Here is a 12201-nt window from a genome sequence, read left to right as displayed (position 1 = left end):
GAAATTAAGGGCTCCGTGAAAATAAGACAGAAATTAAGAGTTGGCAGTCAAGAAAACCTCGGAAAGCAAAGGGGAGGTTGTGGTGGGTCATAGAAAGAGATGAAGAATTTTTTGAGTCGTAAAGAAAGTGGTGAAAAAATGCCCTCCGGGTGGGATCCGAACCCACGACCTCCAGAATAACGGTCTGGTGCGATAACCACTACACTACCAGCGGGGCTGTTTCCCCAGCACTTTCTCGGGTATTTATGTTAAGGTATTTTTGTTTTCTGCACTTGGGACTGGTAGCCAGTGCCACTCGGACTACTCGGGGTGAAGGGGACCTTTTTTTTAATCCCCAGGCCATGACTCGAGTGTCTACGACATGTCGATAGGGTCGACCAGCGTTGAACCCTCTTAAGCTTCCTTTGGCACCAAGACTGCCAGAACAGAGGCCCTCGCTAAGCATGTAGCGAATCAGAAAATGGGAAATGAGGGGCTACGTGAAAATAAAACAGAAATAAGGGTTTCAGTCAAGAAAACCTCGGAAAGCAAAGGGGAGGTTGTGGTGGGTCGTAGAAAGAGATGAGGAATTTTTTTAGTCGAAAAGAAAGTGGTGAAAAAATGCCCGCTGGCTGGGGTCCTAATCCACGACCTCCGGAATACCGGTCTGGTGCGATAACCACTACGCTACCGGCGGGGCTGTTTTCCCAGCACTGTCTCGGGTATTTATGTTAAGGTATTTTTGTTTTCTGCACTTGGGGGTGGTAGCCAGTGCAACTCGGACTACTCGGGGTGAAGGGCACCTTCTTTTTAATACCTGGGCCGTGACTCGAGTGTCTACGACATGTCCAGAATGGTGGACCAGCGTTGAACCCTCTTAAGCTCCCTTTGGCACCAAGCCTGCCAGAACAGAGGCCCTCACTAAGCATGTAGCGAATCAGAAAATGGGAAATGAGGGACTCCATGAAAATAAGACAGAAATTAAGGGTTGGCAGTCAAGAAAACCTCGGAAAGCAAAGGGGAGGTTGTGGGGGGTCATAGAAAGAGATGAAGAATTTCTTGAGTCGAAAAGACAGTGGTGAAAAAATGCCCGCCGGGTGGGATCCGAACCCACGACCTCCAGAATAACGGTCTGGTGCGATAACCACTACGCTACCAGCGGGGCTGTTTCCCCAGCACTTTCTCGGGTATTTATGTTAAGGTATTTTTGTTTTCTGCACTTGGGGATGGTAGCCAGTGCCACTCGGACTACTCGGGGTGAAGGGGACCTTTTTTTTAATACCTGGGCTGTGACTCGAGTGTCTACGACATGTCCAGAATGGTGGACCAGCGTTGAACCCTCTTAAGCTCCTTTTGGCACAAAGCCTGCCAGAACAGAGGCCCTCGCTAAGCATGTAGCGAATCAGAAAATGTGAAATGAGGGGCTCCATGAAAATAAGACAGAAATTAAGGGTTGGCAGTCAAGAAAACGTCGTAAAGCAAAGGGGAGGTTGTGGTGGGTCATACAAAGGGATGAAGAAATTTTTAGTCGTAAAGAAAGTGGTGAAAAAATGCCCTCCGGCTGGGATCCGAACCCACGACCTCCAGAATAACGGTCTGGTGCGATAACCACTACGCTACCAGCGGGGCTGTTTCCCAAGCACTTTCTCGGGTATTTATGTTAAGGTATTTTTGTTTTCTGCACTTGGGGGTGGTAGCCAGTGCCACTCGGACTACTCGGGGTGAAGGGGACCTTTTTCTTAATCCCCGGGCCGTGACTCGAGTGTCTACGACATGTCGATACGGTCGACCAGCGTCGAACCCTCTTAAGCTGCCTTTGGCACCAAGACTGCCAGAACAGAGGCCCTCGCTAAGCATGTAGCGAATCATAAAATGGGAAATTAAGGGCTCCGTGAAAATAAGACAGAAATTAAGAGTTGGCAGTCAAGAAAACCTCGGAAAGCAAAGGGGAGGTTGTGGTGGGTCATAGAAAGAGATGAAGAATTTTTTGAGTCGTAAAGAAAGTGGTGAAAAAATGCCCTCCGGGTGGGATCCGAACCCACGACCTCCAGAATAACGGTCTGGTGCGATAACCACTACACTACCAGCGGGGCTGTTTCCCCAGCACTTTCTCGGGTATTTATGTTAAGGTATTTTTGTTTTCTGCACTTGGGACTGGTAGCCAGTGCCACTCGGACTACTCGGGGTGAAGGGGACCTTTTTTTTAATCCCCAGGCCATGACTCGAGTGTCTACGACATGTCGATAGGGTCGACCAGCGTTGAACCCTCTTAAGCTTCCTTTGGCACCAAGACTGCCAGAACAGAGGCCCTCGCTAAGCATGTAGCGAATCAGAAAATGGGAAATGAGGGGCTACGTGAAAATAAAACAGAAATAAGGGTTTCAGTCAAGAAAACCTCGGAAAGCAAAGGGGAGGTTGTGGTGGGTCGTAGAAAGAGATGAGGAATTTTTTTAGTCGAAAAGAAAGTGGTGAAAAAATGCCCGCCGGCTGGGGTCCTAATCCACGACCTCCGGAATACCGGTCTGGTGCGATAACCACTACGCTACCGGCGGGGCTGTTTTCCCAGCACTGTCTCGGGTATTTATGTTAAGGTATTTTTGTTTTCTGCACTTGGGGGTGGTAGCCAGTGCAACTCGGACTACTCGGGGTGAAGGGCACCTTCTTTTTAATACCTGGGCCGTGACTCGAGTGTCTACGACATGTCCAGAATGGTGGACCAGCGTTGAACCCTCTTAAGCTCCCTTTGGCACCAAGCCTGCCAGAACAGAGGCCCTCACTAAGCATGTAGCGAATCAGAAAATGGGAAATGAGGGACTCCATGAAAATAAGACAGAAATTAAGGGTTGGCAGTCAAGAAAACCTCGGAAAGCAAAGGGGAGGTTGTGGGGGGTCATTGAAAGAGATGAAGAATTTCTTGAGTCGAAAAGACAGTGGTGAAAAAATGCCCGCCGGGTGGGATCCGAACCCATGACCTCTAGAATACTGGTCTGGTGTGATAACCACTACGCTACCGGTGGGGCTGTTTCCCCAGAACTTTCTCAGGTATTTATGTTAAGGTATTTTTGTTTTCTGCACTTGGGGGTGGTAGCCAGTGCCACTCGGACTACTCGGGGTGAAGGGGACCTTCTTTTTAATACCCGGGCCGTGACTCGAGTGTCTACGACATGTCGAGAGTGGTCGACCAGCGTCGAACCCTCTTCAGCTCCCTTTGACACCAAGACTGCCAGAACAGAGGCCCTCGCTAAGCATATAGTGAATCAGAAAATGTGAAATGAGGGGCTCCATAAAAATAAGACAGAAATTAAGGGTTGGCAGTCAAGAAAACCTCGGAAAGCAAAGGGGAGGTTGTGGGGGGTCATAGAAAGAGATGAAGAATTTCTTGAGTCGAAAAGACAGTGGTGAAAAAATGCCCGCCGGGTGGGACCCGAACCCATGACCTCTAGAATACCGGTGTGCGATAACCACTACGCTACCGGCGGGGCTGTTTCCCCAGAACTTTCTCGGGTATTTATGTTAAGGTATTTTTGTTTTCCGCACTTGGAGGTGGTAGCCAGGTCCACTTGGAATACTCGGGGTGAAGGGGACCTTCTTTTTAATCCCCGGGCCGTGACTCGAGTGTCTATGACATGTCGAGAGGGTCGACCAGCGTTGAACCCTCTTAAGCTCCCTTTGGCACCAAGACTGCCAGAACAGACGCCCTCGCTAAGCATGTAGCGAATCAGAAATGGGAAATGATTGGATCCGTGAAAATAAGACAGAAATAAGGGTTGGCAGCCAAGAAAACCTCGGAAAGCAAAGGGGAGGTTGTGGTGGGTCATAGAAAGAGATGAAGAATTTTTTAGTCGAAAAGAAAGTGGTGAAAAAATGCCCGCCGGGTGGGATCCGAACCCCCGACCTCCAGAATACCGGTCTGGTGCGATTACCACTACGCTCCCGGCGGGGCTGTTTCCCCAGCACTTTCTCGGGAATTTATGTTAAGGAATTTGTTTTCTGCACTTGGGGGTTGTAGCCAGTGCCACTCGGACTACTCGGGGTGAAGGGCACCTTCTTTTTAATCCCCGGGCCGTGAGTCGAGTGCCTACGACATGAGGAGAGTGGTCGACCAGGGTTGAACCCTCTTAAGCTCCCTTTGGCATCAAGACTGCCAGAACAGAGCCCCTCGCTAAGCAGGTAGCGAATGAGAAAATGGGAAATGAGGGGCTCCGTGAAAATAAGACAGAAATTAAGAGTTGGCAGTCACGAAAACCTAGGAATGCAAACGGGAGGTTGTGGTGGGTCATGGAAAGAGATGAATTTTTTTAGTCGAAAAGAAAGTGGTGAAAAAATGCCCGCCGGCTGGGATCTTAATCCACGACCTCCGGAATACCGGTCTGGTGCGATAACCACTACGCTACCGGCGGGGCTGTTTTCCCAGCACTGTCTCGGGTATTTATGTTAAGGTATTTTTGTTTTCTGCACTTGGGGGTGGTAGCCAGTGCCACTCGGACTACTCGGGGTGAAGGGGACCTTCTTTTTAATCCCCGGGCCGTGACTCGAGTGTCTACGACATGTCGAGAGTGGTCGACCAGCGTCGAACCCTCTTAAGCTCCCTTTGACACCAAGATTGCCAGAACAGAGGCCCTCGCTAAGCATGTAGCGAATCAGAAAATGTGAAATGAGGGGCTCCATGAAAATAAGACAGAAATTAAGGGTTGGCAGTGAAGAAAACCTCGGAAAGCAAAGGGGAGGTTGTGGGGGGTCATAGAAAGAGATGAAGAATTTCTTGAGTCGAAAAGACAGTGGTGAAAAAATGCCCGCCGGGTGGGATCCGAACCCACGACCTCCAGAATAACGGTCTGGTGCGATAACCACTACGCTACCAGCGGGGCTGTTTCCCCAGCACTTTCTCGGGTATTTATGTTAAGGTATTTTTGTTTTCTGCACTTGGGGATGGTAGCCAGTGCCACTCGGACTACTCGGGGTGAAGGGGACCTTTTTTTTAATACCTGGGCTGTGACTCGAGTGTCTACGACATGTCCAGAATGTTGGACCAGCGTTGAACCCTCTTAAGCTCCTTTTGGCACAAAGCCTGCCAGAACAGAGGCCCTCGCTAAGCATGTAGCGAATCAGAAAATGTGAAATGAGGGGCTCCATGAAAATAAGACAGAAATTAAGGGTTGGCAGTCAAGAAAACCTCGGAAAGCAAAGGGGAGGTTGTGGTGGGTCATACAAAGGGATGAAGAAATTTTTAGTCGTAAAGAAAGTGGTGAAAAAATGCCCTCCGGCTGGGATCCGAACCCACGACCTCCAGAATAACGGTCTGGTGCGATAACCACTACACTACCAGCGGGGCTGTTTCCCCAGCACTTTCTCGGGTATTTATGTTAAGGTATTTTTGTTTTCTGCACTTGGGGCTGGTAGCCAGTGCCACTCGGACTACTCGGGGTGAAGGGGACCTTTTTTTTAATCCCCAGGCCATGACTCGAGTGTCTACGACATGTCGATAGGGTCGACCAGCGTTGAACCCTCTTAAGCTTCCTTTGGCACCAAGACTGCCAGAACAGAGGCCCTCGCTAAGCATGTAGCGAATCAGAAAATGGGAAATGAGGGGCTACGTGAAAATAAAACAGAAATAAGGGTTTCAGTCAAGAAAACCTCGGAAAGCAAAGGGGAGGTTGTGGTGGGTCGTAGAAAGAGATGAGGAATTTTTTTAGTCGAAAAGAAAGTGGTGAAAAAATGCCCGCCGGCTGGGGTCCTAATCCACTACCTCCGGAATACCGGTCTGGTGCGATAACCACTACGCTACCGGCGGGGCTGTTTTCCCAGCACTGTCTCGGGTATTTATGTTAAGGTATTTTTGTTTTCTGCACTTGGGGGTGGTAGCCAGTGCAACTCGGACTACTCGGGGTGAAGGGCACCTTCTTTTTAATACCTGGGCCGTGACTCGAGTGTCTACGACATGTCCAGTATGGTGGACCAGCGTTGAACCCTCTTAAGCTCCCTTTGGCACCAAGCCTGCCAGAACAGAGGCCCTCGCTAAGCATGTACCGAATCAGAAAATGGGAAATGAGGGACTCCATGAAAATAAGACAGAAATTAAGGGTTGGCAGTCAAGAAAACCTCGGAAAGCAAAGGGGAGGTTGTGGGGGGTCATTGAAAGAGATGAAGAATTTCTTGAGTCGAAAAGACAGTGGTGAAAAAATGCCCGCCGGGTGGGATCCGAACCCATGACCTCTAGAATACTGGTCTGGTGTGATAACCACTACACTACCGGCGGGGCTGTTTCCCCAGAACTTTCTCAGGTATTTATGTTAAGGTATTTTTGTTTTCTGCACTTGGGGGTGGTAGCCAGTGCCACTCGGACTACTCGGGGTGAAGGGGACCTTCTTTTTAATACCCGGGCCGTGACTCGAGTGTCTACGACATGTCGAGAATGCTCGACCAGCGTCGAACCCACTTAAGCTCCCTTTGACACCAAGACTGCCAGAACAGAGGCCCTCGCTAAGCATGTAGCGAATCAGAAAAAGGGAAATGAGGTGCTCCGTTTAAATAAGACAGAAATTAAGGGTTTCCAGTCAAGAAAACCTCAGAAAGCAAAGGGGAGGTTGTGGTGGGTCATAGAAAGAGATGAAGAATTTTTTTAGTCGAAAAGAAAGTGGTGAAAAAATGCCCGCCGGGTGGGATCCGAACCCACGACCTCCAGAATACCGGTCTGGTGCAATAGCCACTACGCTACCGGCGGGGCTGTTTCCCCAGCACTTTCTCGGGTATTTATGTTAAGGTATTTTTGTTTACTGCACTTGGGGGTGGTAGCCAGTGCAACTCGGACTACTCGTGGTGAAGGGGACCTTCTTTTTTTTACCTGGGCCGTGACTCGAGTGTCTACGACATGTCCAGAATGGTGGACCAGCGTTGAACCCTCTTAAGCTCCCTTTGGCACCAAGCCTGCCAGAACAGAGGCCCTCGCTAAGTATGTAGCGAATCAGAAAATGGGAAATGAGGGGCTCCATGAAAATAAGACAGAAATTAAGGGTTGGCAGTCAAGAAAACCTCGGAAAGCAAAGGGGAGGTTGTGGGGGGTCATTGAAAGAGATGAAGAATTTCTTGAGTCGAAAAGACAGTGGTGAAAAAATGCCCGCCGGGTGGGATCCGAACCCATGACCTCTAGAATACTGGTCTGGTGTGATAACCACTACGCTACCGGCGGGGCTGTTTCCCCAGAACTTTCTCAGGTATTTATGTTAAGGTATTTTTGTTTTCTGCACTTGTGGGTGGTAGCCAGTGCAACTCGGACTACGCGGGGTGAAGAAGACCTTCTTTTTAATACCCGGGCCGTGACTCGAGTGCCTACGACATGAGGAGAGTGGTCGACCAGGGTTGAACCCTCTTAAGCTCCCTTTGGCATCAAGACTGCCAGAACAGAGCCCCTCGCTAAGCATGTAGCGAATCAGAAAATGGGAAATGAGGGGCTCCGTGAAAATAAGACAGAAATTAAGAGTTGGCAGTCACGAAAACCTCGGAATGCAAACGGGAGGTTGTGGTGGGTCATGGAAACAGATGAATTTTTTTAGTCGAAAAGAAAGTGGTGAAAAAATGCCCGCCGGGTGGGATCCCAACCCACGACCTGCAGAATACCGGTCTCGGGCGATAACCACTACGCTACCGGCGGGGCTGTTTCCTCAGCACTTTCTCGGGTATTTATGTTAAGCTATTTTTGTTTTCTGCACTTGGGGGTGGTAGCCAGTGCCACTCGGACTACTCGGGGTGAAGGGGACCTTCTTTTTATTAACCGGGCCGTGACTCGAGTGTCTACGACATGTCGAGAATGCTCGACCAGCGTCGAACCCACTTAAGCTCCCTTTGACACCAAGACTGCAAGAACAGAGGCCCTCGCTAAGCATGTAGCGAATCAGAAAAAGGGAAATGAGGGGCTCCGTTTAAATAAGACAGAAATTAAGGGTTTCAAGTCAAGAAAACCTCGGAAAGCAAAGGGGAGGTTGTGGTGGGTCATAGAAAGAGATGAAGAATTTTTTTAGTCGAAAAGAAAGTGCTGAAAAAATGCCCGCCGGGTGGGATCCGAACCCAGGACCTCCAGAATACCGGTCTGGTGTGATAGCCACTACGCTACCGGCGGGGCTGTTTCCCCAGCACTTTCTCGGGTATTTATGTTAAGGTATTTTTGTTTACTGCACTTGGGGGTGGTAGCCAGTGCAACTCGGACTACTCGGGGTGAAGGGGACCTTCTTTTTTTTACCTGGGCCGTGACTCGAGTGTCTACGACATGTCCAGAATGGTGGACCAGCGTTGAACCCTCTTAAGCTCCCTTTGGCACCAAGCCTGCCAGAACAGAGGCCCTCGCTAAGCATGTAGCGAATCAGAAAAAGGGAAATGAGGGGCTCCGTTTAAATAAGACAGAAATTATGGGTTTCAAGTCAAGAAAACCTCGGAAAGCAAAGGGGAGGTTGTGGTGGGTCATAGAAAGAGATGAAGAATTTTTTTAGTCGAAAAGAAAGTGCTGAAAAAATGCCCGCCGGGTGGGATCCGAACCCATGACCTCTAGAATACCGGTCTGGTGTGATACCCACTACGCTAACGGCGGGGCTGTTTCCCCAGAACTTTCTCAGGTATTTATGTTAAGGTATTTTTGTTTTCTGCACTTGGGGGTGGTAGCCAGTGCCACTCGGACTACTCGGGGTGAAGAAGACCTTCTTTTTAATACCCGGGCCGTGACTCGAGAGTCTACGACATGTAGAGAGTGGTCGACCAACGTTGAACCCTCTTAAGCTCCCTTTGGCACCAAGACTGCCAGAACAGAGGCCCTCGCAAAGCATGTAGCGAATCAGAAAATGGGAAATGAGGGGCTACGTGAAAATAAGACAGAAGTAAGGGTTGGCAGTCAAGAAAACCTGGGAAAGCAAAGAGGAGGTTCGGGTGGGGCATAGAAAGAGATGAAGTATTTTTTGAGTCGAAAAGACAGTGGTGAAAAAATGCCCGCAGGGTGGGATCCGAACCCACGACCTCCAGAATACCGGTCTGGTGCGATAACCACTACGCTACTGGCGGGGCTGTTTCCCCAGCACTTTCTCGGGAATTTATGTTAAGGTATTTTTGTTTTCTGCACTTGGGGGTGGTAGCCAGTGCCACTCGGACTACTCGGGGTGAAGGGGACCTTCTTTTTAATACCCGGGCCGTGACTCGAGTGTCTACGACATGTCGAGAGTGGTCGACCAGCATTGAACCCTCCTAAGCTCCCTTTGGCACCAAGACTGCCAGCACAGAGAACCTCGCTAAGCCAGCAGCGAATCAGAAAATGGGAAATGAGGGGCTCCGTGAAAATAAGACAAAAGTAAAGGGTTGGCAGTCAAGAAAACATCGGAAAGCAAAGGGGAGGTTGTGAAGGGTCATAGAAACAGATAAAGAATTTTTTTAGTCGAAATGAAAGTGGTGAAAAAATGCCCTCCGGGTGGGATCCGAACCCACGACCTCCAGAATAACGGTCTGGTGCGATAACCACTACGCTAGGGCAGGGCTGTTACCCCACCACTTTCTCGGGTATTTATATTAAGATATTTTGGTTTTCTGCACTTGGGGGTGGTAGCCAGTGTCACTCAGACTACTCGGGGTGAAGGGGACCTTCTTTTTAATCCCCTGGCCCTGACTCGAGTGTCTACGACATGTCGAGAATGCTCGACCAGCGTCGAACCCTCTTAAGCTCCCTTTGACACCAAGACTGCCAGAACAGAGGCCCTCGCTAAGCACGTAGCGAATCAGAAAAAGGGAAATTAGGGGCTCCGTTTAAATAAAACAGAAATTAAGGGTTTCCAGTCAAGAAAACCTCGGAAAGCAAAGGGGAGGTTGTGGTGGGTCATAGAAAGAGATGAAGAATTTTTTTAGTCGAAAAGAAAGTGGTGAAAAAATGCCCGCCGGGTGGGATCCGAACCCACGACCTCCAGAATACCGGTCTGGTGCGATAGCCACTACGCTACCGGCGGGGCTGTTTCCCCAGCACTTTCTCGAGTATTTATGTTAAGGTATTTTTGTTTACTGCACTTGGGGGTGGTAGCCAGTGCAACTCGGACTACGCGGGGTGAAGAAGACCTTCTTTTTAATACCCGGGCCGTGACTCGAGAGTCTACGACATGTCGAGAGTGGTCGACCAACGTTGAACCCTCTTAAGCTTCCTTAGGCACTAAGACTGCCAGAAAAGAGGCCCTCGCTAGGCATGTAGCGAATCAGAAAATGGGAAATGAGCTGCTGCGTGAAAATAAGGCAAAAATTAAGGGTTGGCAGTCAACAAAACCTCGGAAAGAAAAGGGGAGGTTGTGGTGGGTCATAGAAAGAGATGAAGAATTTTTTGAGTCCAAAAGAAAGTGGTGAAAAAGTGCCCGCCGGGCGGAATCCGAACCCACGACCTGCAGAATACCGGTCTCGGGCGATAACCACTACGCTACCGGCGGGGCTGTTTCCTCAGCACTTTCTCGGGTATTTATGTTAAGCTATTTTTGTTTTCTGCACTTGGGGGTGGTAGCCAGTGCCACTCGGACTACTCGGGGTGAAGGGGACCTTCTTTTTATTAACCGGGCCGTGACTCGAGTGTCTACGACATGTCGAGAATGCTCGACCAGCGTCGAACCCACTTAAGCTCCCTTTGACACCAAGACTGCAAGAACAGAGGCCCTCGCTAAGCATGTAGCGAATCAGAAAAAGGGAAATGAGGGGCTCCGTTTAAATAAGACAGAAATTAAGGGTTTCAAGTCAAGAAAACCTCGGAAAGCAAAGGGGAGGTTGTGGTGGGTCATAGAAAGAGATGAAGAATTTTTTTAGTCGAAAAGAAAGTGCTGAAAAAATGCCCGCCGGGTGGGATCCGAACCCAGGACCTCCAGAATACCGGTCTGGTGTGATAGCCACTACGCTACCGGCGGGGCTGTTTCCCCAGCACTTTCTCGGGTATTTATGTTAAGGTATTTTTGTTTACTGCACTTGGGGGTGGTAGCCAGTGCAACTCGGACTACTCGGGGTGAAGGGGACCTTCTTTTTTTTACCTGGGCCGTGACTCGAGTGTCTACGACATGTCCAGAATGGTGGACCAGCGTTGAACCCTCTTAAGCTCCCTTTGGCACAAAGCCTGCCAGAACAGAGGCCCTCGCTAAGCATGTAGCGAATCAGAAAAAGGGAAATGAGGGGCTCCGTTTAAATAAGACAGAAATTAAGGGTTTCAAGTCAAGAAAACCTCGGAAAGCAAAGGGGAGGTTGTGGTGGGTCATAGAAAGAGATGAAGAATTTTTTTAGTCGAAAAAAAAGTGCTGAAAAAATGCCCGCCGGGTGGGATCCGAACCCATGACCTCTAGAATACCGGTCTGGTGTGATACCCACTACGCTAACGGCGGGGCTGTTTCCCCAGAACTTTCTCAGGTATTTATGTTAAGGTATTTTTGTTTTCTGCACTTGGGGGTGGTAGCCAGTGCCACTCGGACTACTCGGGGTGAAGAAGACCTTCTTTTTAATACCCGGGCCGTGACTCGAGAGTCTACGACATGTAGAGAGTGGTCGACCAACGTTGAACCCTCTTAAGCTCCCTTAGGCACCAAGACTGCCAGAAAAGAGGCCCTCGCTAGGCATGTAGCAAATCAGAAAATGGGAAATGAGCTGCTGCGTAAAAATAAGCAAAAATTAAGGGTTGGCAGTCAACAAAACCTCGGAAAGCAAAGGGGAGGTTGTGGTGAGTCATAGAAAGCGATGAAGAATTTTTTGAGTCCAAAAGAAAGTGGTGAAAAAGTGCCCGCCGGGCGGAATCCGAACCCACGACCTGCAGAATACCGGTCTCGGGCGATAACCACTACGCTACCGGCGGGGCTGTTTCCCCAGCACTTTCTGGGGAATTTATGTTAAGGTATTTTTGTTTTCTGCACTTGGGGGTGGTAGCCAGTGCCACTCGGACTACTCGGGGTGAAGGGGACCTTCTTTTTAATCCCCGTGTTGTGAGTCGAGTGTCTACGACACGTCGAGAATAGTCGACCAGCGTTGAACCCTCTTAAGCTCCCTTTGGCACCAAGACTGCCAGAACAGAGGCCCTCGCTAAGCATATAGCGAATGAGAAAATGGGAAATGAGGGGCTCCGTGAAAATTAGCCAGAAATTAAGAGTTGGCAGTCAAGAAAACCTCGGAGAGCAAAGGGGAGGTTGTGGTGGGTCATAGAAAGAGATGAAGAATTTTTTGAGTCGTAAAGAAAGTGGTGAAAAAAAG

General features: G+C 49.4%; 6 non-coding genes across 6 annotated transcripts; all 6 read right to left on the bottom strand.

The window, feature by feature from the left end:
• Window positions 1–141: 141 nt before the first annotated feature.
• Trnan-guu (transfer RNA asparagine (anticodon GUU)) lies at window positions 142–214 on the bottom strand. Its single transcript has one exon. It is a non-coding gene; the product is annotated as a tRNA-Asn (tRNA).
• An 854-nt stretch (window positions 215–1068) lies between these two features.
• Trnan-guu (transfer RNA asparagine (anticodon GUU)) lies at window positions 1069–1141 on the bottom strand. The gene has a single exon. It is a non-coding gene; the product is annotated as a tRNA-Asn (tRNA).
• Window positions 1142–1996: 855 nt separating this feature from the next.
• On the bottom strand, window positions 1997–2069 carry Trnan-guu (transfer RNA asparagine (anticodon GUU)). The gene has a single exon. It is a non-coding gene; the product is annotated as a tRNA-Asn (tRNA).
• A 2702-nt stretch (window positions 2070–4771) lies between these two features.
• On the bottom strand, window positions 4772–4844 carry Trnan-guu (transfer RNA asparagine (anticodon GUU)). The gene has a single exon. It is a non-coding gene; the product is annotated as a tRNA-Asn (tRNA).
• Window positions 4845–6162: 1318 nt separating this feature from the next.
• Window positions 6163–6235, bottom strand: Trnat-agu (transfer RNA threonine (anticodon AGU)). Its single transcript has one exon. It is a non-coding gene; the product is annotated as a tRNA-Thr (tRNA).
• Window positions 6236–9411: 3176 nt separating this feature from the next.
• Trnan-guu (transfer RNA asparagine (anticodon GUU)) lies at window positions 9412–9488 on the bottom strand. Its single transcript has one exon. It is a non-coding gene; the product is annotated as a tRNA-Asn (tRNA).
• Window positions 9489–12201: the final 2713 nt, after the last annotated feature.

The sequence above is a fragment of the Haemaphysalis longicornis genome, unplaced genomic scaffold (genome assembly GCF_048455015.1).
Source record: "Haemaphysalis longicornis isolate Haplotype H1 unplaced genomic scaffold, Haemaphysalis longicornis Haplotype H1 scaffold_13, whole genome shotgun sequence".
NCBI classification, from domain to species: domain Eukaryota; kingdom Metazoa; phylum Arthropoda; class Arachnida; order Ixodida; family Ixodidae; genus Haemaphysalis; species Haemaphysalis longicornis.
This window is presented reverse-complemented; position numbering and strand designations above follow the sequence as displayed.